Source organism: Furipterus horrens, unplaced genomic scaffold (genome assembly GCF_987537825.1).
Source record: "Furipterus horrens unplaced genomic scaffold, mFurHor1.1.pri manual_scaffold_3, whole genome shotgun sequence".
In the NCBI taxonomy this organism is placed as follows: domain Eukaryota; kingdom Metazoa; phylum Chordata; class Mammalia; order Chiroptera; family Furipteridae; genus Furipterus; species Furipterus horrens.
The window spans coordinates 820,436-840,799 of record NW_028327173.1 but is presented as its reverse complement, the minus strand read 5'-3'; the positions used below and the strand labels follow the sequence as shown (position 1 = coordinate 840,799).

Sequence of the window (20,364 nt, the reverse complement as noted above, 5' to 3'; positions counted from 1 at the left end):
GAGAGGAGCCGTGGCGGGCATCCTGCGAGTGAGAGGAGAAAGTTCTCCACTTAAGAAGGACAACAGCCCCGTGCTGGGGTTGCTAAGACCCCAGAGCGCACCGTCTGTCCGTGAAATGGCGGAGACGGAAGACACCCGGCTGCACTGCTGTCCTGCCTCGGGCACCTTAGTGTCAGGTGCACCTGTCGCAGCTGACGCACCGAGACCAGCATGCTGCCATCACCCACGCCCACGCCTGACCCCCACCTCCTTGGCCTTCCCCGCCGTCCTCTTCCTCACCCACCGGCCTCCCAGGATGCCATGCTGCTTAGTCACGCCCCCGCTCAGGCTCCTCTGGGGCATGTGTGACAGCTTCTCAGACGTCCCTGGCTTTGAGGACCTTGACAGCTTGCAGGATGTGGGTCACCCCCCCACCACTGGCAGCGAACAAACCCCAAGACAAGTCAGACTTCAGGTTCTGCAATAAGACCCCCGACGCAGGGTCGTCCTGGCCGCAGCCGCCCCCCTGACCCCGCACCGGGCGCAACCACAAGGCCCCACGGACAGCGCCACCTGCCTGCCGGGCTATCGGCTCAACAGCCGTCACATTTTCAGCAGCTGGTTTTCTGCTCAGAAAGCCACAGCCCTTCTCCTGACCTGACGTGACAGCCCCAGTTAAAAGGAAGGACAGTGTGGAGCATTTTCGAGGGGCAGGTGTCCTGGGGTGGGCGCGCCAGGTGGCTGGGTGCTGGGCTGGACTGCTCTCTGTGCAGGTGAGTGAGCGGGAAGGGCCTCCCGGGGACAGGCCGTGGGCACAGCCGCTCCGCTGTGGCCCCTGTGGCCCGGCCATGCCCTGCACACCCCCCCCCGCCCGCTGGGTCCATGTGGCCCCAAGCGTCACTCCGGAGTGATCTGCTCAAAGGCGCGTGCCCATGGGCCCGGGAGCACACGTGCCGCCCGCTGGCCGGACTCCGCGCGGGGCTCACGGACGGCGGCAGAGGCCTGGCGGCTGCGGGCGCACCGGCTCCCCTCCCAGCCTCCGCTGCGCAGCTCCTTGCTCGGCTGGAACTATAATTAGGACGCTGCAGGGAATTTTAACCAGCCGTTTCCATGGCAATCTGGCATCTTGATGTCTCTGACAGGCAAAGAAATACATTTAAAAAACTGAGCCGAGAGCAACAGGCTGCCAGGCAAACCGTGCATCACCCAGACCTGGGGACGCACCTGCTGTGCCACCGTCGGAGGGGCTGGGACGGCGGTCGAGGCTCCCTTGTCACTGGACAGGGACCACTGCCAGTGACCAGCCCAGCCCAGCCCAGCCCCGCACAGGTGGGGACACGGCGCACAGGGAGTGCCCAGCAGGGCCATGGGGCGGCGAGGAGCCCCAGGGGCCCCGGGCAAGGGTGCTGCTGCCACACGGGGCCGGCATGGTCCCAGGCAGCTTCCTCCCGGGAGCGGCTGCTGCTGGATCCTGCGCCCCAGGAGGGCGGGGCCGCCTGCCTTTCCCGCCAGGTGGCCCCAGGACACAGTGCAACACCGGCGCATCGTTCGAGGCAAACACTTGACCAAAGTGGCAATGATGAAGGAGACGGTGTTTCCAGGCCAAGCTGTCGGGCCGCCAGCCACGAAGGGGCCTGGGTGGGGCAAGAGGAGGAGGGCGGCCGGCCCCCACGGGCTCCTCACACCTGTCCCCTCGCCACCCAGGACTGTCAGCGACCATTAGGAAGGCCATTCCTACCTGAAGTTTTCAGAGGCAGGGGCTGTTTCTAACAGTTTGACTTCCTAATTGTTACCGCAGAGAAACCGAGCTGTCACAATGCGGGTTACGCGCCAATGAACTGTCTGGCCAACATTTCACGAAGATTCTGCGGGGCAACGTACTGCAACTTCCACGTACTTCGTCGTAAATAAACCCACACTGTGCCCTTTACGGATTCGCTTACACGCACAAACAGAGGTGCTCCAAACTGCATACCACTCCCGCCTGGACAGACCACGTGTCACAGACCACGTGTCCCGGGCCACGCACCGAGGAACAGACACGCGGGCCAAGTCACCCGCGCACCGACGGGCTCCAGCATCGGGGCATCACAGGCCAGGCGCCAGTTAGGACAGAAGGTGCCAGGGAGGGACATGTCGCTGGGCCACCACGTGTCCCTGGATGTTTGCTGATTCCTGGGGGCCACACAGGAAAAAGGTCTAGAAGCTGAGGGGACCCAAGATCCGGGCCTAAGGAAGGTCCCCACTGGGGCCTGAACGACTGGTTACTTCCCACAGTTCACGGTGCTGTGGGCTGGGGCGCAAGGTCAGGGGAATGCAGGGAGCAGATGGCACCCTCTCGCTGTCGTCCTGGCAGGGAGCTGCCTGGGGTCTCTCTTTACATGGACACTCATTCCAAAGGCCCCACCTCCCAACACGTCCCACTGGGGGGTTATCATGTCAATACAGGGTTTGGGGGGATACAGACATCCAGTCTGTAGCACTCCCCCCAAATCCGTGTCTGCCTCACATGCACAACACGGTCATTCACCCCGACAGCACCTGACATCCTAACGTGCGAGTCGCATTGACAGATAAACAGAAAGAGTGAAACTCGGGGTGTCCGTCCTGAGGCGAACCCCCCACCTGAGCCTGTGGAAGTGGACAAGTGATACAGTGTGGGGACAGGCCTAGGCTGACGCCCCGTCCTTGGAGGGAGGAGAGGTCAGGCACCCGCAAGCCCACAGCTGGCTTACGGGCTCTCCCCAGGTCCTGCAGGAAAGGGGGCATGGAGGGTGGACCCCAAATCCAGGGCGGGGCTTCCCTGGGAGAGCCCTGCTGAGTCCCAGGTTGCAGGCAGCCTTCAGGGCGAGAGGCCAGGAGACCCAGCAGGGCAGCTGCTCAAGCACAGACGGGCTCAGCGACCCAGCCCCGCAGGCGCTTCCGTCACAGAGAGAGGGGACGAGAGGCAGGCCAGCTTTCGCCGGGTCAGGTGATCTGTTCACACGCCACCCACCAGAGTAAAACCGATTCTTTTCACGAGGACAGTCACAGCACTCAGGCCCCGCCATTTTCAAACATCACCTCTGATACCCAATCGAGAAATGAGTGCGTGTGACTGAGCAGTCAGGAGCGACGGGCTCACGAGGGACCCAGGTGTCCCTGTATGTGAAAAGAGATAAATGAGAGGAAGTCACCAGTGACCGGGCTACACTTAGAAAAGAATCAGGTTCCAGCCCTCCCAGGAGTCATAGGAGCCCTGCGTGTGGAGGGCTCGCTAACTGAAGCGAGTACTTCCAGAGGCAGATTCACGCGCGGGCGGACGGGATGGGCGACGGCGGCAGGAGGGACGCGCAGAGGGAAACAGACACGCGGCAGCTGGGAGGCGGTGCAAGGACGCGGACACGGGCTGGGAGCCCGGCGGCGAGCCCAGGCAGGGTCGGAAAGGTGCCGGCTGGCCTTCTGCAAAAGAGGCGGGGACCTTATGCCCCAGGCCCGGAGAGCCGGACAGGCCGGTCTGTGCTGCGGGCAGCGCCTGGGTAGCGTGGTCACGCAGGCAGGAAGGAGCGAGCGCCGTGGGACGCTGCTCCCACCCACGTCCATAAGCAGATGGGAAACAGAACGGGACGGCTTCCGGTGCAGGGCGCTAGCAGGTCCCGCGAAGCTGGACGGTGACGGTGGCGCTGCTGCGGGTACAGCGGCACGGCTGCCCCATGGGCCCCGCAGAAGGCCCCTCCTCTGTGGGACGGGGGCCGCTGAGATGCAGCGGGAAACCACAGAGGCGGCCCCTGGCGCTCGCAGGGGGACAAGGACCGTGCCCCTCCCTCCCATGACACCCAGCTCACAGCCAGGCTCCCCCCCGGGCACGAGAGCAGGGCCTGCGTTAAGGGGACACTTCTTCAGTGGGACGGAGAGCTCTCACTGCAACCCTTCCCGCTCTGCCCTGGAGAGTGAGAAGGACGCGGCCGGGGGCGGGCGGCACGCAGCCCGGCACGGAGGGGGTGCTGCGCGTCAGCCGCAAGGGTGACCGGCCCAGATCCCCCGCTGTGCGACAGCCCACCTGAGGCCGGGCCGAGGCCTGGGCGGCCCTGCAGACGCGGGCCCCACGTGGCCGTCAGCGAGGGAAGGCAAGCCATGCACACCTGCCCCGCCGGCCAAAATGAGGAGCGTCCCAGGACCCGGCGCTGGGAGGGACGGGGGACGGGAAACCCCACAACAGGACAAAGGGTCTACGTCTGATGGAACGCTTCGCTTCAGTTAGAAAAAAGCGAGAAAGGGGATCAGGGAATGGAGGGGCCCACGTGGTAAGGTCGCCTCCACAGAGGGAAGCTGATGCCCCAACTTGCTCTATTCTTAAATTTTTTTTTATTTTTAAATTTTTATTTTTCCATCACCGTTGCTTCTTCTATTTGCTCCCTACGATGAACTTTTGGGGCCCACACTCAAAAGCTAAACCTGCGCTCTGGCTGGGGTGGCTCAGTGGACTGAGCACCAGCCTGCAAACTGAAAGGTCGCAGGTTCGATGCCCCGTCAGGGCACGTGTCTGGGTTGGGGGCCAGGTCCCAGCTCGGGGTGTATGAGAGGGAACAGATTGATGTTTCTCTCCCTCTTCCTCCCTCCCTTCCCCTCTCTCTAAAAATTAATAAAATCTTTTAAAAAAAAAAGGTAATCTGCTACATGATCATTCTTACATGTCGTTTTTCAAACCTGCTTCTGAAAGGAATGAACATCCGCCAGGCCCACTTCTGTCCGGTGAGTCAGGCATTTCTTACGCCACATGCTCCTCATGCACGGACGCTCAGGCACAAGCTGGCCGGGCAGCCCCAGTGCATCCGCGTCCTCCCAGCCCGGACATCCTCGTCCAGAGGCTCCGTGGCCGCCATCCGCCTCTCACTCCCCGGCACACATGGCGCATGCTGCAAGGGCCACACGCGTGCGTTTACGTGTCTGTACCCCACCGTGCCGCCGCCCGAGGCCAGCCACCCTCCTGGGCCGTCATGGAGCCTCAGGGACCACTCACTGACTGCCAGGGACACCCCTGCTTGATGCGCCACTAAGAAGGGAAAACTGCGGCCAGTGGTGCTGGGACGCACACACCTGCGGACACAGCGGCCCCCGCGGCGCCAGAGTGAGAGGCACATCCGGTGGGTGGAGGGGGCGCCCGGCTGCCCCAAAAGGAGGCCGCCCTGTCCTTTGCCCCATACGGGGTTTTTCCACTTGGGTGGAAATTTGGGAACTTCCAGATGGACAGATGGCAGGACAGGAGGCTGGACACACACACGTGCCAAATGTTTATAAACCCTCGGAAACAGGTTTGGGGAAAGGTCTGGACCCCCCGGGTCAGGAGTCAGAGGGTCCGGCAAGCATGGGCCCCGCTGCACGGGGCTGAGGAGTGACCGGCTGCCGTTGGAGCCACCGGCCCGCGGGGCCTGCTATGGCGGCTGAGCCGACAGAGCCACCTCCCGGGCCACAGCCATCTCAGCCGCTTCTGATCTGCACTCCACACCCCACACCCCACCCACGCGTCCCGGCGGCTCTGCTGTCAACGCGGCCGCCCCTGCCCAACCGGCTTGGGGACACGTATGCCCACCTTTTGCTCTGACCCACTGACCCATGTCCCCAGATGCCAGGCCCCCTGCACAGCCGATCACCCCCTTGCTCCTGCGGTCTGTGGCAATGCTGCCTGCTGTGCACGTTTGTGGGTGCCTGCTCCCCAGCCGCCCACCTTGATGGGCCATGGCGGCAGGTCTGCCCATGCCCAGCACGGGGGCTGCTCCGGCACGCGGGCTCCCCCGTCCACTCAGGGCATGCCCATGGGGGCCGCCCCCCACCCCTGCAGCTGGGGGCTGCCCTCAGGGCGCAGGGCTGCGGTCATCTCACAGGACGGCTGGGGTGACAGACCCAGGAGGCCGTGTCTGAGCTCCTGAGACGCCCCTGCAGCAGCCGCCACGCACCTCCAGACCCTCTCCTTCACCCCTCCCTCCCTGCGCTGCTCCTGATGGTCCGAGGGCACCAAGGGGCTGGTGGGACCCCTGCGCCAGGTGTGACCAACGGCAGCGGGGCCCCACGCAGGCGCCCGATGGGGGGCAGAGCTGGAGCTCCCTCCTGAGGGTGCCAGTGGCAGAGCCGCTCAGGGACGGAGAGCAGGTGGGCCGCTGGCAGGGGTCAGGGGAGGCGGGGGCAGGGCTGGCGGGACCAGAAGGGCAGCAGCGGGAGGTCCTGTGTGCTGGAGCACTCCACGCCTCGATGGGCCACACACGGGACGCAATGACAGGGCACACGCTCAGCGGCTCCTCGCCAGCGCTGACACTGTGCCCGGCCCCGCGGCGGAGCCCCCGGGAGCTGAGGGACAGGGCGCCAGACTCCGGCCTCCCGGCAACCGCCAGCTGCTGGTAGGGCCTCATCTCTGTGGATTCAGAAGCAAACCTGGTTTTTAACAAACTGAGAGTCGGGGAAACGAATACTCGCTACCTACTGGGTGACATTAAACAAGACGATGAACAGTTTCGTTTCTGTTTTGGCGAGGCAGGATGCGTGTCCTCTAGCGGCCCTGCCGGGACGTCTGTGGGGGCTATGCTGTCGGGGACGTGGCGCTGGGGGAGGGGCCGCGGGCTGTCGAGAGCTTAAGGGTGGAATGGGTGAGGCTGCTCCACACAATTCTCTGCTTTGGTAGATGCTCCGAATCCCATAATTAAAAAATGTCTTTAAAAGAACAAGAAACTGATTTCCGCCCTTTGGCTTTCACACCACCTGAGCCGGGAAGCTAGCCCCTCAGGCCACGCACCCACGGGTGGGGGACCGCCTGGCCCTCTAACCTCAGAAACGAGCCAAGTGCAGAAAAGACGGAGAGAGGGATGCTGGGACGGGGCCTCCGCCCTCACCCCGCTGGCTTCCTGGGCTGCGCGGGGCCGTGCAGGGTCCCCCTCAGGACTCCTCCCGCTCCTTGGACACAGCCAGGTCCACCCCAGAGGAAGAAATTTTGTTCACGGCTGCTTGGTGTCTCAAAGAAACCCTCCTGACGTCACCCAGTCATCGCCCCGAAGCAGCACCCAGACGAACCCAGGGGTCTGGCCAGCCCTCGGCCACATGACTACCCACCCCAAATCCCTTCTGCTAAGACTTCATCTAAAAAGACCGAACGGGACCCCAGAAGAGCTGACCCCTGCACGCACTTCACTCCCAGGGACCGGGGTGGGGGGGAAGAGTCCTGCTTTAGGTGAGCCTGGGCACGCTCCCTCCACGCCGTCCTCACAGCCACTACAGGGCCTCGCCCCTGGTCATCCGCTGGCCTAAAGTGCTGCCGCCTTCTCGGTGCAGACTGAGCGCCGGGGCAGCCAGAAGGGGCGCTCGCCCCACGCCTGGCCAAGCGCCTTTGCTTCTGGGCCCTGTAGTGAGGCAGGGAGGGGCTGCATATTCAGACTTCTGCGAAGCTGAAATAAAGAAAAAAATAATACACCACACTCGTAGGAATCTGCGGCTGCCTCAAACAAACAAAACACAACGAACACTTGCAGCAGGCCTCGAAAAACCCACACCAGGCTCTGAGGAAAAATGTAAATTAAGAAAGAAATCTGGGTCAAAGCGGAGCGATGGGCGCAGGGGAGGCCCGAGTCAGCGCCCCCATGGGAGGTCACCACAGGGGTTTCAGGACAAGGTCCGAGGAGAGCAGGGGGAGGGGTGTCGGCGTGTCCCACCTGGAAGAGAGAGCAGGAAGGGCGGCCCGGCCTCGCCCAGTTAGAGGACTAGCCAGGTGTTTGCTCTTTAGATTTCATAAATCACGTTTGAGATTCAGAACAGCTTCAGTGATTAAGCACCAAAAGGGGGCCTGCTCCTCTTCTAAATTAAGCCTCCCGAGTTTTTAAGGCTAGGCTGGACGGGGAAGCCCCTGGCTGTCACCACTGAAGTCAGACTCAGGGTGACCGTGGTGCCACAGGGAAGTCAGGCCGGGAACGCTGGCACTCCAGCTGGGAGGGGCAGGGCAGGCCCCGGAGCCCCTCGGGGTCGCTCCACAAAGCAGCAGCATTTTAACGTCTTTTATGAACTCAAGTGACCTCGCACCGTCCCACTCGTTTAAGAACGTCAGACACAGGAAGTGAGGCGCACGTGCAGGGGCCCTCGGCCTCCAGGAAGCAGATGGCGCCTTGGGGACAGCCTCTCATGTCCCCCTGAAACTGAAAGGAACCACCTGGAGCGCGCCCTGGCCACTCCCAGGGCCAGTGAGGAGGTGCCTGTCCCCCCACCTTTCCGACTCACCTCCCTAGGAGGGCCCACTTTTCACCCCAGTGGTGCCCGAGCTCTGAGCTGGGAGAAGTCCTGTCCACGGCGCGTCCCCGGAGCAATGGCCACGCTTTCCCTGCTTATTGCTCCTGAGGGAGTCAGCTTACAAACAGCCCCTGAGTTCCCTGTCACCCACATCCTTGTCCTCGGGGGCTGACACAAGAAGCCAGTGTCCAGACGAGGCTGTCCTCAGAGAGGACAGGACTGGTATGTAGACCCAGAGGCAAAGCCCCGGGAGCAAAACCGGAAGATCAGGGAGACAGCCAGCAGGGAAGGGCGGCGGGTCGGGGGCCGGGGGCGGGGACAGAGGCAGCTGGTGACCCTCGGGTGAGCAGGGTGACAGCGTCATGCGAGCACAGAAGTGCTGCCTGCGTGGAATCCCCAGTTACTGCAGACGGTCCCTTGACGTGCATGTTTTCCAGGTGGCAGATTTTGTAATAATTTTAGCAAAACTACCTCTACGGCTGCAAAACCAAGCCAAACCCAGCAAGACAGCCAGGTGCGCTGGGACTGACGGGTCAGCCACGGGCGAGGGTGTCTCTCTGCTGCTTTGGGGCCAGGATGTGAGGAGCTACTGTGTCGGGCCGGCCAAAAAGTCCGTTTTTTTTTTTTTTCCGTAAAATAAAAGGTACGTTTTTTATTTTCACCAATAACTTTATTGAGTTGGATACTTTGAGTCTATCGGCTCTCCTGTGTGGTATCGCATTGATTGTTCTCGATTAATGTCTTGGTCTGATCGCGATCAACTTCGACGGGCCTACCCGACCGAGGAGCGTCGTCCAGGGAACTATCTCCAGTGTGAAACCTCGCAGACCCCTTCTCGCGCGTTTGATCCGTCTCAGCCCCTTCTCCACACACTGAACAAATATTTTTGTGTTTCAGTTGCATGTTTACCTTTCTTGAAAGAATAAAGCGTAAAATGCTGAAGATATCGCACATTTTCTTCCATCTTCAATATTAAGATGCCTACACAGAAACTCGCCAGTTTTGATGTTTTTTTAAATGCACGCTGATAAGGCAGCTGTCACAAAACAATCTAACAAAATTGTTTCAAATGAAGTTAAAGACAACTAAGCGCTACCAGAGCCGTCGTACGGAAAAAACTGAATGAACTTTTGTGCCACCCCAATCCTTACTGAAGTGTTAGGGAGACACTGGGGTGTCTAACTGGATGAAGGCTGAGAAGACGAGACCTACCTCACGGGTTTAAGAGGCTGGTTCCTGCAGGCCCTTTGCGTCCCGCCCAGGAGGCACGGCTCCCTGGGCCCGCCGGTCCCGAGCTCGGGCCTCCCACACAGCGCGGCGTCCTGAACCCAGTGTCTTGCAAATGTATTTCAGGGTATTCCTGCTCCTCGCACAAAAACTGACTTAGCTAGACACAGACAACTGACGTTGAACTTGATGGGACCAGGAAACAGGTCACCGAATGAGCGCAAAGGCTCACAAAATGCACAACGACAGACCGAGGCTCCGGAGCAGCCCCCGGGCCTCAGCCTCGCCTCTAAGCAGCCCGGCCGCACCCGCCAGGGCCTCGGCACAAGCTGCGCCCCCACCTTCCACAGCCAGGTCACCCCGTCTGCGCGGCTGCACCTCACAGCCCCGCCGCCCCGCCCCCAGCCCTCCTGGGCCCTGGGAGCAGACACACCCGCCCCAACCAGTGTTTCTGTCTCGGCTCCGCTCTGCCGGCCACTGACATTAATTACGACGTGGGACTGTAAGTACCTGCCTGTGCACGTCTGCTCGTGAACAAGGGGTCCCGCTCCCTCGGCAGCCGCCCAGCCCGGCGGCGCCCGGAGAGCAGGGCTCGGGGAAGAACTTTCAGAAAAACTTCAGACAGTGAAACAGCAGGCCCTTCACGAGCCTCCTCTGGCTACAATGTGGCAGTAATTCCCTAATTTCCTGTCGCAGCGACTCCGGGGCGGGGGAGGGGGTCATGCTTGTTCTGTGACAGGAGATGAAGAGCTTCCACGTCACCCAGAGCTGTGTGGCTCCAGGAGCGTCTCCTCCGACAGAGCCCCTCCCAGAGCCCACGGCGCAGCCCAGACAAAGGCGCTGTGTCATTAGGTTCAAAGCACCGCCGCCTGTCCTTGAGGCTGCTGGAACCAGGAGCCTTCCCGGGAGCCAGAGGACAGCTGTGGTTTCTGTCACTGGTCTCAGAACCAGTCGTTTGGGTTCTGCCCGGATGGTTGGGAGCTGAAAAACCCGACTCAGTAGTAAACTGACCAGTGCGCTCAGGGCAGGGGTGGAGGCTGGTGTCAGCAGAGTCACTGACCACCTCGCGGCCACAGTGCATCTATCCCCTCGGAAAGGCTTAGGCGGCGGCCGGCTCCCACAGCCCCGCTCACCACCTCCAGGAACAGGCATGCCCGCCCCCCCACGTCTGCTCCGCGTGCACACCTGCTCTATGCACACCTGCTCCGCCGTGCACACCTGCCCCACATGCACACCTTCCTGGTGCACACCTGCTCCACCATGCACACCCGCCCCCATGCACACCTCCACTGTGTACACCTGCCCCGCTGTGCACACCTGCCCCACCGTGCACACCTGCCCTGCCATGCACACCTGCTCTATGCACACCTGCTCCGCCGTGCACACCTGCCCCGCCATGCACACCTGCTCCGCTGTGCACACTGGCCCCTCTGTGCACACCTTCCCGGTGCACACCTGCTCCACCATACACACCCGCCCCAATGCACACCTGCCCCACCGTGCACACCTGCCCCACTGTGCACACCTGCTCTATGCACACCCGCCCCAATGCACACCTGCTCCACTGTGCACACCCGCCCCACTGTGCACACATGTTCTACCGTGCACACCTACCTGTCCCCCACCCCCACAGCCAGGTCAGCACACCACCCCTCCCTACACAGAGAAGGTTCCAGGGTTGACACTTAGCACACCTTACATTTCCAGTTTCGCAGAGGGGTTTCTCTTTACGTGAAGCTTCTCCTAAGTTTGGGGAACCGGTCTGAAGGCCCACACATCCCAGCCCTGCATCTCCATGAGAAGCCCCTCTCTGGACCCTGGATCCCCAGGGCAAGGGAGGGACCTGCCCAGCTTCCAGTAGCTCCATCTTCTCCCTGGGGACTCTGGAGGCAGAGAGGGGAACCTGCTACACCTTCGGCAGCCTCCATCGGCCCAGAAAACCCACAGCCGCACCAGGACAAACTTGACTCAGCCCTTCCTGGCCCTGCCTGGCCCCTGGGGCTTTACTCGCAGGCTGTTGCTGGGTCTCTGCCCCTCCCAGAATGAGCTGGAATCAGGGCCATGGGGCATGAACTTTCTTAAGACCACCAGCTCCTGAAGAGGGGACAGCCAGTGCTGTAGGCTCTGCCACCTCCCGGATGTCCACCTGACAACCTCCTCACAGGCAGCAGCAGCCCCAGGGTGCAGGCTGCACCCCACTCCACCCAGGTCCCAGGACACCACGCCCCTTCCACACAATCTGTCGAGGTGGGCCCAGGGGAGGCATGGGCATCAGCGCGGAGAGCAGACCTCGGTCAGGACGAACGGGAGCAGGAACCACTGAGGCCTGGCGGGCAGAGCCCTCGCTCCGCAGCCCCGCTCCGCTCCGCTGCTGCCCGTGGGCCGGGCCCCGAGGCCGGCTCCCCCAGCCACTGCGACGGGCTGCAGACACAGCCCCTCAGTGCACACTGGTGCCCTGTCCCTCAGTCCAGATACCACTGGGTGACGTCAAGGATGTGCTCGGTGACAAACCCTGTTAGTGCCCCCTCTGTGGCGATGACACACACACACAAGCTCTGCATGCGTATCAGCTAAAGCGCCTTTCTGACTGTTCTTCGCCTGAACGCTGTGAAACGCATGCCAAGTGCAAGGAGGGCTGCCGGCACCGAAGGCGCCCCGAGAACAGCGAACAAGCCAAGCCTGTCCTGGCACAAGTCCGGGCTCCCGGGTCTGCGCCCCTCCCAGGAGCGCCAGTCAGAGGACCCCCGGGCTGAGGATCAGCAGTGACGGAGGTCCGCGTGCACCCCTCCGTGCCCACCCCCTTGGCGTCTGCTGGAGGAAGAGCCAGGAGTCGGGCAGGCACGCCTTCGCTCTGCGTGGGGGAGGCCTCCTCGCAGCCCCGTTGCCTGCTCACCTTGACGGCGCAGCCTCTGCTTCCTCAGAGGAACCATCCTTTAATGCCTAAAAATAATTAAATATAAAAGCTCCCTTTGAACAAAAAACAGACCAGCTAAGCTCCACGAATAAATTATGCTGGTTTTGTTCGCCTGCAAGAGCATCCTTGTGAAGCTCGGGAAGTTACACCCTAAATCACCCACAAAGCCTCAAGTGTGCCTGCCACCGCCCCGCCCCGGTTTCCATTTACCTGTGGCCTTCGCCGGGGCTGCAGCAGGTGTGCCCCGGAAGCCTCAGGGTGCTGTGCCGAGCAGGCGGTGGGCGCTTTGTTCCCGTGGGTGTCCAGCCTGCACCCCCTGGGGACGGTGGCCTCCCCACTTCATGCTGAGCTGGGGCTTCTCTTGTGTCCCCACGAGGCCCGGGCTGTCCTGTCCCCATGGCTCTACCTTGTTCTGTTCTGAAGGGGATTTGCCTCCCATAGGAAAACATGGGGGCGGGGGCCCCACGTTAAAATGGCCAAGCGAACCGGGGGAGGTGGGACACAGGCGGGTGAGGAAGTACTGGGGGCGGCTGCCGGCAGACCCGCAGGACAGGTGCCGGGCGAGGAGGGACAGCCCCGCTGCTGGGACAGAGCGGCCCTCACGCGTTCCAGGCGTCTCCTGGCAGGACAGGTCTCCTCCTTATCGGCGCGTTTTCATGAAAACGACCTGATCACAGGCTTGGATAATATCAGACGAAAAAGGAAGAAACACTCGCTCGCACTCCATGCGACACCGCAATGCTCGTCGCCCGCCACCCCGGAGTCCATGCCTGGGAGAGGACATCACGCGCACAGCATGCGCCCGCCACTCCCACCAACCAGGACAGCCCCCCAACAGGAAAGTAGGTGACCAGCCCCTTCTCCACGGAAGATGCGCATGTGGCCAGTGAGCACAGCACAGGCCACTCAGTGTCACGGTCCCCAAGAAAGCACAGCCTGAGCCACCGGGAGACGCCCCCTCCCACCGACGAGGTCGGCTGCTACTGGGAATCCGCAGCGTCCGCGAGGCCTCGGACAGACGGGGACCCGGGGCGCTGCTGGCAGGACGGAGGGGCGCTGGCAGGGAGGACAACGGCGTGGCGGCCGCTCAAAGAAAACAGGACAAACCACGTAATCCAGCAGCTCCACTTCTGGGCGGGTCCCCAGAACCGGAAGCAGGGACCCAAAGATATGGGCACCCCCGCGTTCACAGTAGCATCACTCCCAGCCCAAGGGGGAACCCCCCAGCGTCATCAGCGGACAAATGGGTAAACACTCTGATGTGTGTACAGACAAGGAACACCCCCAGCCTTAAAAAGGAAGCTCTGACACCCACTACAACGCGGGTGCACCCGGAGGCCGTCCTGCTGAGCGACACCGGTCAGACCAGACACGGGAGGACATGCGCTGTGAGAGTCCACGCACGTGGGGTCCCTGGGGGATCAGACCCAGAGGCAGGAAGTGGAGGCTGGGTGCCAGGGCTGGGGGAGGGGCGGAGCATGAGGAGTTAAGTGTTCAGCGGGGACAGAGCTTCCGGCTGGGAAGATGGGACGCTCTGGATGCTGGACACAGGGCCCTGGCGCGCGGCGCTCAGGCTGTGCCCCTCAGTTGGCAGGCTTCTCTTTGGTGACTCACACACCATCCACTTTAAATCCTAAATTGAGAAGTGAGTTCAGAGCTTCATGTGATACCGTTTCCCAGCAGATAACTACCCCACACCTATTTCAGACATTTTTAAATGATAAAAATTACTTATTTCTCTCCCTTGACCATCGTTCTGGGGTTCTGCACCAGGGAAGTAAACGGGGCTCAGGACTTCCTCCCAGGAAGGGTGTCTACAGGGCTGGCGAGGGGACAGCCGGCCCTGGGGAGGATGCGGATCCATCAGCTGATGACCGGAAGGAATGCCATCCTGCTCCCGGTGGATGTTCCCGGAGCGTTAACTAAGCGTGGGCGGCCAGAGCCCTTTTGAAAACGGCCGCTCTCCAGGGAGCACCACACGGGCAACTAACACCTGTCCCTGACCGTTCCTGCGCGTCTCACATGTCCTGTGGTTCACACGTGTCGCTTTTACAACCAGAAATGCTGCTTTAACTACAAAGCGCAAAGCCTTTTCTTTCTGGTGCTGCCTTCGCCCCAGGTGGCGTCCCCACTGTCCCCTCCCCGGGACGCTGAGTGGCTGACGGCGCTGCAGCCATGGCGGCTTCTGGGCGCCAAGCGGCACACGTGACACCTGGGGCCGGCGCAAGGCTGTGCGGCCTGACCCAGATAGCTGGGGACAGCCACCCGGCAAGGTCGCCCCAGGGCCTCTGGGGGCAGCCGGGGTGAGGAGCCAGGCGTCCAGCACCTGTCACACGGATGTCCAGCAAACACCCGGTGAGGACACACTGAGGTCAAAGCAGATGGCCCCACCCTCGTAGAAGCCACACCGGGGGACAGGCGTCACACAGCCTGGGAGCTGCGGAGAAGGTGCAGGGGGTGAGCCTTCAGGGGGGGTGGCAGGGATGGGAGGGGAGCCCACGGACCCTGACCTGAGCTGTCCTCGCAGAGGCAGGGCTGCGCAGTGAGGGGTCTGCAGACCCACGAGAAGTCGGGGGATGAGTGGGGGGAGGGGTGGGAGCAGCAGCGGGGGGAGGTATGGGGGTGTGGCAGGGGGGCTGTTGACAGGCCCCTTCAGCCTGCAGGGCGGGGTCACCAGGCACGGGAGGCGGACTCTGGGCCCGGGAGATGAGGACGCAGCCTAGCGATGCGACGGAGCTGCAGAAGGGTCCCGTCCCCACCACACACTGCACCACACAGCGGGCGGGAGAAAGCTGCTATTCAAACAGCCCAGCTCCTCAGAACAAAGGACGCCTTCACACCCTGTGTCCAGGCCACCAGCACGTGCCAGTCACCAGCAGCCTGCCCCTCAGGCCCGGGCGCGGCCCCCTCGAGCCCAGCCTTCCCAGCGGAGACCCTCAGCCCCGAGGGACCAGGATGGGCCCGGCGGGCTCCTGGCGCAGCTGTTGCCAAGGCCTGTTTCCTTAGCCGGTCCTTCCCGGCGACGCTCCCCCACCGCAGACAGAAGGGGGTGAGCCCCCCCTTACCAGAGTGCCGGATTCAGAAGGAAACCATCTGAGTCATTCACCTGCTCCTTCCACAATAAACCGTCCAGGTGATGTGACACACGTGCTCACAGGCCACGTTACAGTCCTTTGGTGATGTGACCCCAGACTTTTGTGGATGGTGGGACAAGACCAAAGTAACTTCCGCAAACACAAGGTGTCGTTAGGGTCCCTCCCAGCACGGGTGTCACCTGAGTGGCACAGAAGCTGCAGAACCCACCTCGCGTCTCAGGACACGTCCACGGGGCTGACGTGACAGCTCTCAGTGTGCTGGGCCCTCCCCACCTCTGACATGGAGCCCAGGACAAAGCCTTGGCCGCGGAGACAACAGTGCTCCAAGCTACCACTCACTCCTGTTTTTAAGGAGTCCTCTGGGGGTCACACACCGGCTCACAGAGCCACGTGCAGTTGGAGGCTCCACTGACGGCGGACTGTTTTTTATACCGCATTTCCCCCATAGCTTTCCTACGTTCAGATACGCAAATACCACCGTCCTCAAACTGCCTAGAGGATTCGGCGCAGTGACGAATGGGCTGAACAGGTTTGCAGCCCAGGTGCGCGGGGGCCGCACCATTTGGGTGAGGTGTGTGTCTCTGTGATGTATGCACAACGATGAAATCAGCTAATGACAAATTTCTCAGAATGTACCCTTATTAAAAGGTGTGTGACTGTCACTTAAAAGTCTTACTGATCTGCTAAAATGCTTTGTATGACAATCACCAGTCACCAACCTCCAGATACAAAGCAGAGGTTCTTCCCAAATTTGAAAAACAACCCTAAAAATGTATGTGACCCTACAACAATCATTTGTGAGGCTGAAAACACTTTTCTAAATGGCCAAAAAGTAAAATTTGACAACTGTATTATATGGAAGACTGACGTAATTATCTTTGAGGTTTCTCGACAGAAAATATTGCAACACTGTCCTATGAGAAGGCAAAGAGTTTGCGGCCGGAAGTATCGGGGAGAAAGTGTTACAGGGTTGCTGAGTGATGAGTTTCATTGTTACTTTCCTGGATTTCGAGATGCCTTTGGTCTTTGAGAATTTACCATTTATTTGGCTTGTATTCCCATTGTAAATATCCACATTCCTGCCTTAAAAAAGGTGAGTGTAAGAAAGTAGCAAAGGGTAATCCAGGAATAAGAACGTAAACACACACACACATTTAGAGACAGAAAGAAACGAAGAAGGGATCAGCCCCAAAGCCAGCCGAAAGGGGGCACGTGGGGTCGGAGGTGCACGAACAGGAATCTCCCGTGTCGTTATTTTTGAATTATGTAAATATTTTACACAACCCATAAATAAAATTAAATTAAAATCCCCAGAAACCAAGTGTAAACAGAAATGAATGCTCCCGAGCGACTGCGAGGCCAGCATGTGACCCCCATGAGGACGGCACCCCTGTTGGTACCTGGCCACCACACCCACTTTTCCTGCGCAGTCGTGCCCGAGGACAAAGCCACCGGAGGGACCCTGCTATCCCTGCGCAGCAGCTCTGAACCTGCTCCGTCCGGGCTGCAGGGACAGCCTGCGAGCCGGCAGGCGGGCTGGGGGCACCCAGATGGGGAGGAGGAAGACGAGATGGGGGGCCTGGGAGGCTGGCCGAGCGGGACTGGGAGTGCAGGTGCCCCAGACCCCACTTTCCAAGTTCCTTCCCCCCAAAGAAAGTAGCTCCGGGGAGAGACACCTGTCCCAGGGGATCAGAGTGGCCCCACCGTCCTAGAGGCCACTGCCAGAAAGCGGGGGACACTCCCAGGACGGGAGGCATCAGAAGTGCGTGGGACGCAACACGCAGACGGTGCAGCACGGGACTGCCACTCCAGACCCACGGAACTTCACTCACCAGTGTCGCCCCCACAAAGTCAATAAAAAAACTTAAAAACCACACACACAAGGGAGCAACTTAAAAAGGCTCCGCCGGCCACACAGGAGAGAACACGAGCCTCAGGACCAGGAGCAGAAGGAATGGATTTCAGCAAACCCGGCGCAGAGCCCGCAGCCCACAGCGGCGTTAGGGCCTTCAGACGCAAGGCGGGGCAGCCCCTCCTCACAGCACGTGCCCGCTAAGATGGGCACAGACGTGACAGAACCCGCCTCAGCCACGCTGGTGCAACAAGGACCTGGCACAACCCCCCAGGGCTGCAGGACGCTGGGGAGGGCACGTGGGCAGCAGCGGCCTCTGACCTCCCAATGGCTCTGCGGCCGGAGCAACATCTCTGCCGGCGCCGGCCTCGCGCGTCTCCAGATAACAAAGTGTTCTGAAAAAGTACAATGAACAAACACATGTTTGGCGGAGGGGAGGCTCCGGGCGCCGTGGCGGAAGGCTGGGCTTCTGGCTCCGTCACTGGCCAGCGTGAGGACCGCAGGTGGGACTGGACTGTCACTCCTCGGCGGCGTGCCAGCTGCCGGCACAAATGCTCCCAGAGTCCCATCACTCGGGCTTTCTGCAGGCGCGTCACGCTCCAGCCTGTGCGTGGACGCACCCCGCCCGGAGGCCAACACAAACCACGGGGGCGGGAGGCCACACAGCCTCATCTCCCCTCCACATACGCGCGCAGGACCCTGAGATGAACGGCATGCCACGCGCGCTGTGCGGCTGACTGACGGCCAGGGCGGGCCTGACGCCACAGCAGACCCCCGGGGCCTCTCCCGATGCCTCGTACCCCCGGCCCTGCTCTGACGACTCCGAGCTCACCACACCCCGTGAGTCTGTTCCTGCCCTCTGGCCACGCTGTTCCCCTCCTGCCCCAGGGCCCCCCAAGCTGGCTCAGACACCCCGGGAAGGGCCTCTGTGCGCTCACCCGGCCGCCCCTGCCCCGCTGTATGGGACGGCGCTCCAAACAACTGAGACGGGCAGCGGGGGTGGCAGACTCACATGGGTCACTTCGGGGCGCAGACAGGCCACCTGTGAAACTCATCCTGTCTCCAGTGCCTGGCCCACCAGACCTCCCCTTGGTGACGGAGTACAACCATGACCCCTCGCGTCCACGTCCAGGTTCCCCAGCTCAGAGAGCGGGCAGGTGGGCCCCTGAAAACAACAGGGCGGGTATAACTGGCCGAGCCCAGTGAGGTCTGGGGACCCCTGCAGCGGAGCCGCGAGGGCAAGCCACTCCCACCACAGGGAGGAGCCAGCACCTTCTCTCCCGCCAGCTGGGCGGACGGTTTCACCGCGCTCAGCGAGCTGAGACTGTACAGCCAGAGCCTGAAAACGTCCCTGATACGGTTTCAGGTTCCACAGACCTTTCCGGAAGGACCACCAGCCATGGCTGGGTGGCCAAGTGGGTTGCAGCATCGTCCTGCGCACCAAAAGGTTATGGGTTTGAACCCCGGTCAGGGCACAGGCCTGGGCTGCAGGTTCAGTGCTCAGCTGAAGCCCACGAGAGAGGCAATCAATGGATATTCCTCTCTCACATCGATGTGTGTGTGTGTGTGTGTGTCTCTCTCTCTCTCTGTCTCTTCCTTCCTCTCTAAAATCAATAAGCATGTCCTTGAATGAGGAAAAAAAAAGGCCACTTGTCGCGTTTTAGAGAAACATGCAAGAGGAATGTCCGCATTTACCTGGAAAGACTTAACATGCGCCAAGCTTTTCAAAATGCTAGACGGCCCTCGGACATGGGAGTCGGGACCGGCACTGTTGCCGACAGTGGCAGAGCGGACGGTGCTGGCCCGCCCCGCCCCACCGCTGACAGCTCTGCCGAGACGCCCCCGCCCTCTCACTCAGCGATTTCTTTATTTTGGAGAACCGTCACATTTCGTTAAAAAGATGTTATGTACGGTAACACGTAATTAGCTTAAAATTTTTTAAAATCCTCACCTAAGGATGTGTTTGTAGGTTTGAGAGAGAGGAAGGGGAGCGGGGAGAGAGAGGGACATCGATCAGCTGCCTCCCGTAGGCCCGCGACCCGGGATCGAACACGCCACCTTCTGGTGTACGGGACGGCACTCCAAAACAACTGCGCCACTCGGCCAGGGCGACAGGGTTAAAACTTTAAGTGAATAAACTAATAAATATTTCTTATTTCCAACGTGAAATACAGGAAATACTGACAGGTTAAGCCCACCTGTGCAAAAAGCTCTTTGGCATCATCATGAGTCTGGGGCAACCCTGAGCCGTCAGATGGGCTGCCACGGGGCCGGGCGGCTGCCCCGGAGCAGGAGGGGCGGGCGCCCCGGCCTGCACAGCCACGCAGAGCCGCCACACCTGCGCTTGGAGTCTCTGTCCTCGAAGGGCGCCCGACACGGGTCCCGCCCAGACCCACGCTTCCAGGCTGCCCGGGGAGAGAGCACGTAGCCCTGGCCCCCGCAGTGTGACAACCTGAGATGGAGCTTCACCGCCGGCCGTCAGGACACAGGAGAGGAGACAGGAGGGGAGGGCGGGCAGACGGCAGGGGCAGCAGGGGCAGCGCCATCGGGGAGGGGACACTGTCCCTTCACCTGCGTCTCCTGTCTGCTTCCCCAAAGCTGCTTGTCACCTGGCTCAGGTGCCCCGTACCGAACGCCACAGGCGCCACTTGGAAGGAGACAGCCAGAGCCTCCCGGGAAGAGCGTCTTCTGAGCTGCAGCGATGAACTGACCAGAACCTGGTGTCCGTGTCACCTCCTTCTCCAACGGAGGAGCCCATCTCCAGAGGACAGTGGGAGGGCGGTGCCATCTCTCGAGCCCTCCTGAGCTTCTGTCCCCAATGCTGCCTTTGGGGACATCATGTTGTCCCTGGCCCAGGGTTTCCTTTCTTTCCCCGGCTAGCCAGGTGGTGGACGTTCCCAGCAACCAGTGCCTCTCACACAGTCAGTGACAGTCCATGCACACCCGCCCTCCTCCCAGCCCAGGTGAAGAACACCCGTCCCACTCACTGCCTCTGCCCGAGTGGCCGCCTGGAAACGCACTTCATCCAGCCTGTCCTGGCCGCCACCGGCAGCCCC

General features: G+C 61.3%; 1 protein-coding gene across 2 annotated transcripts in view; it reads right to left on the bottom strand.

Annotated features, from left to right (window-relative positions):
* The window catches only part of PRKCZ (protein kinase C zeta), a 66,334-nt gene that overhangs the window by 28,410 nt on the left and 17,560 nt on the right, over positions 1–20,364 (bottom strand). The window lies entirely within an intron of this gene.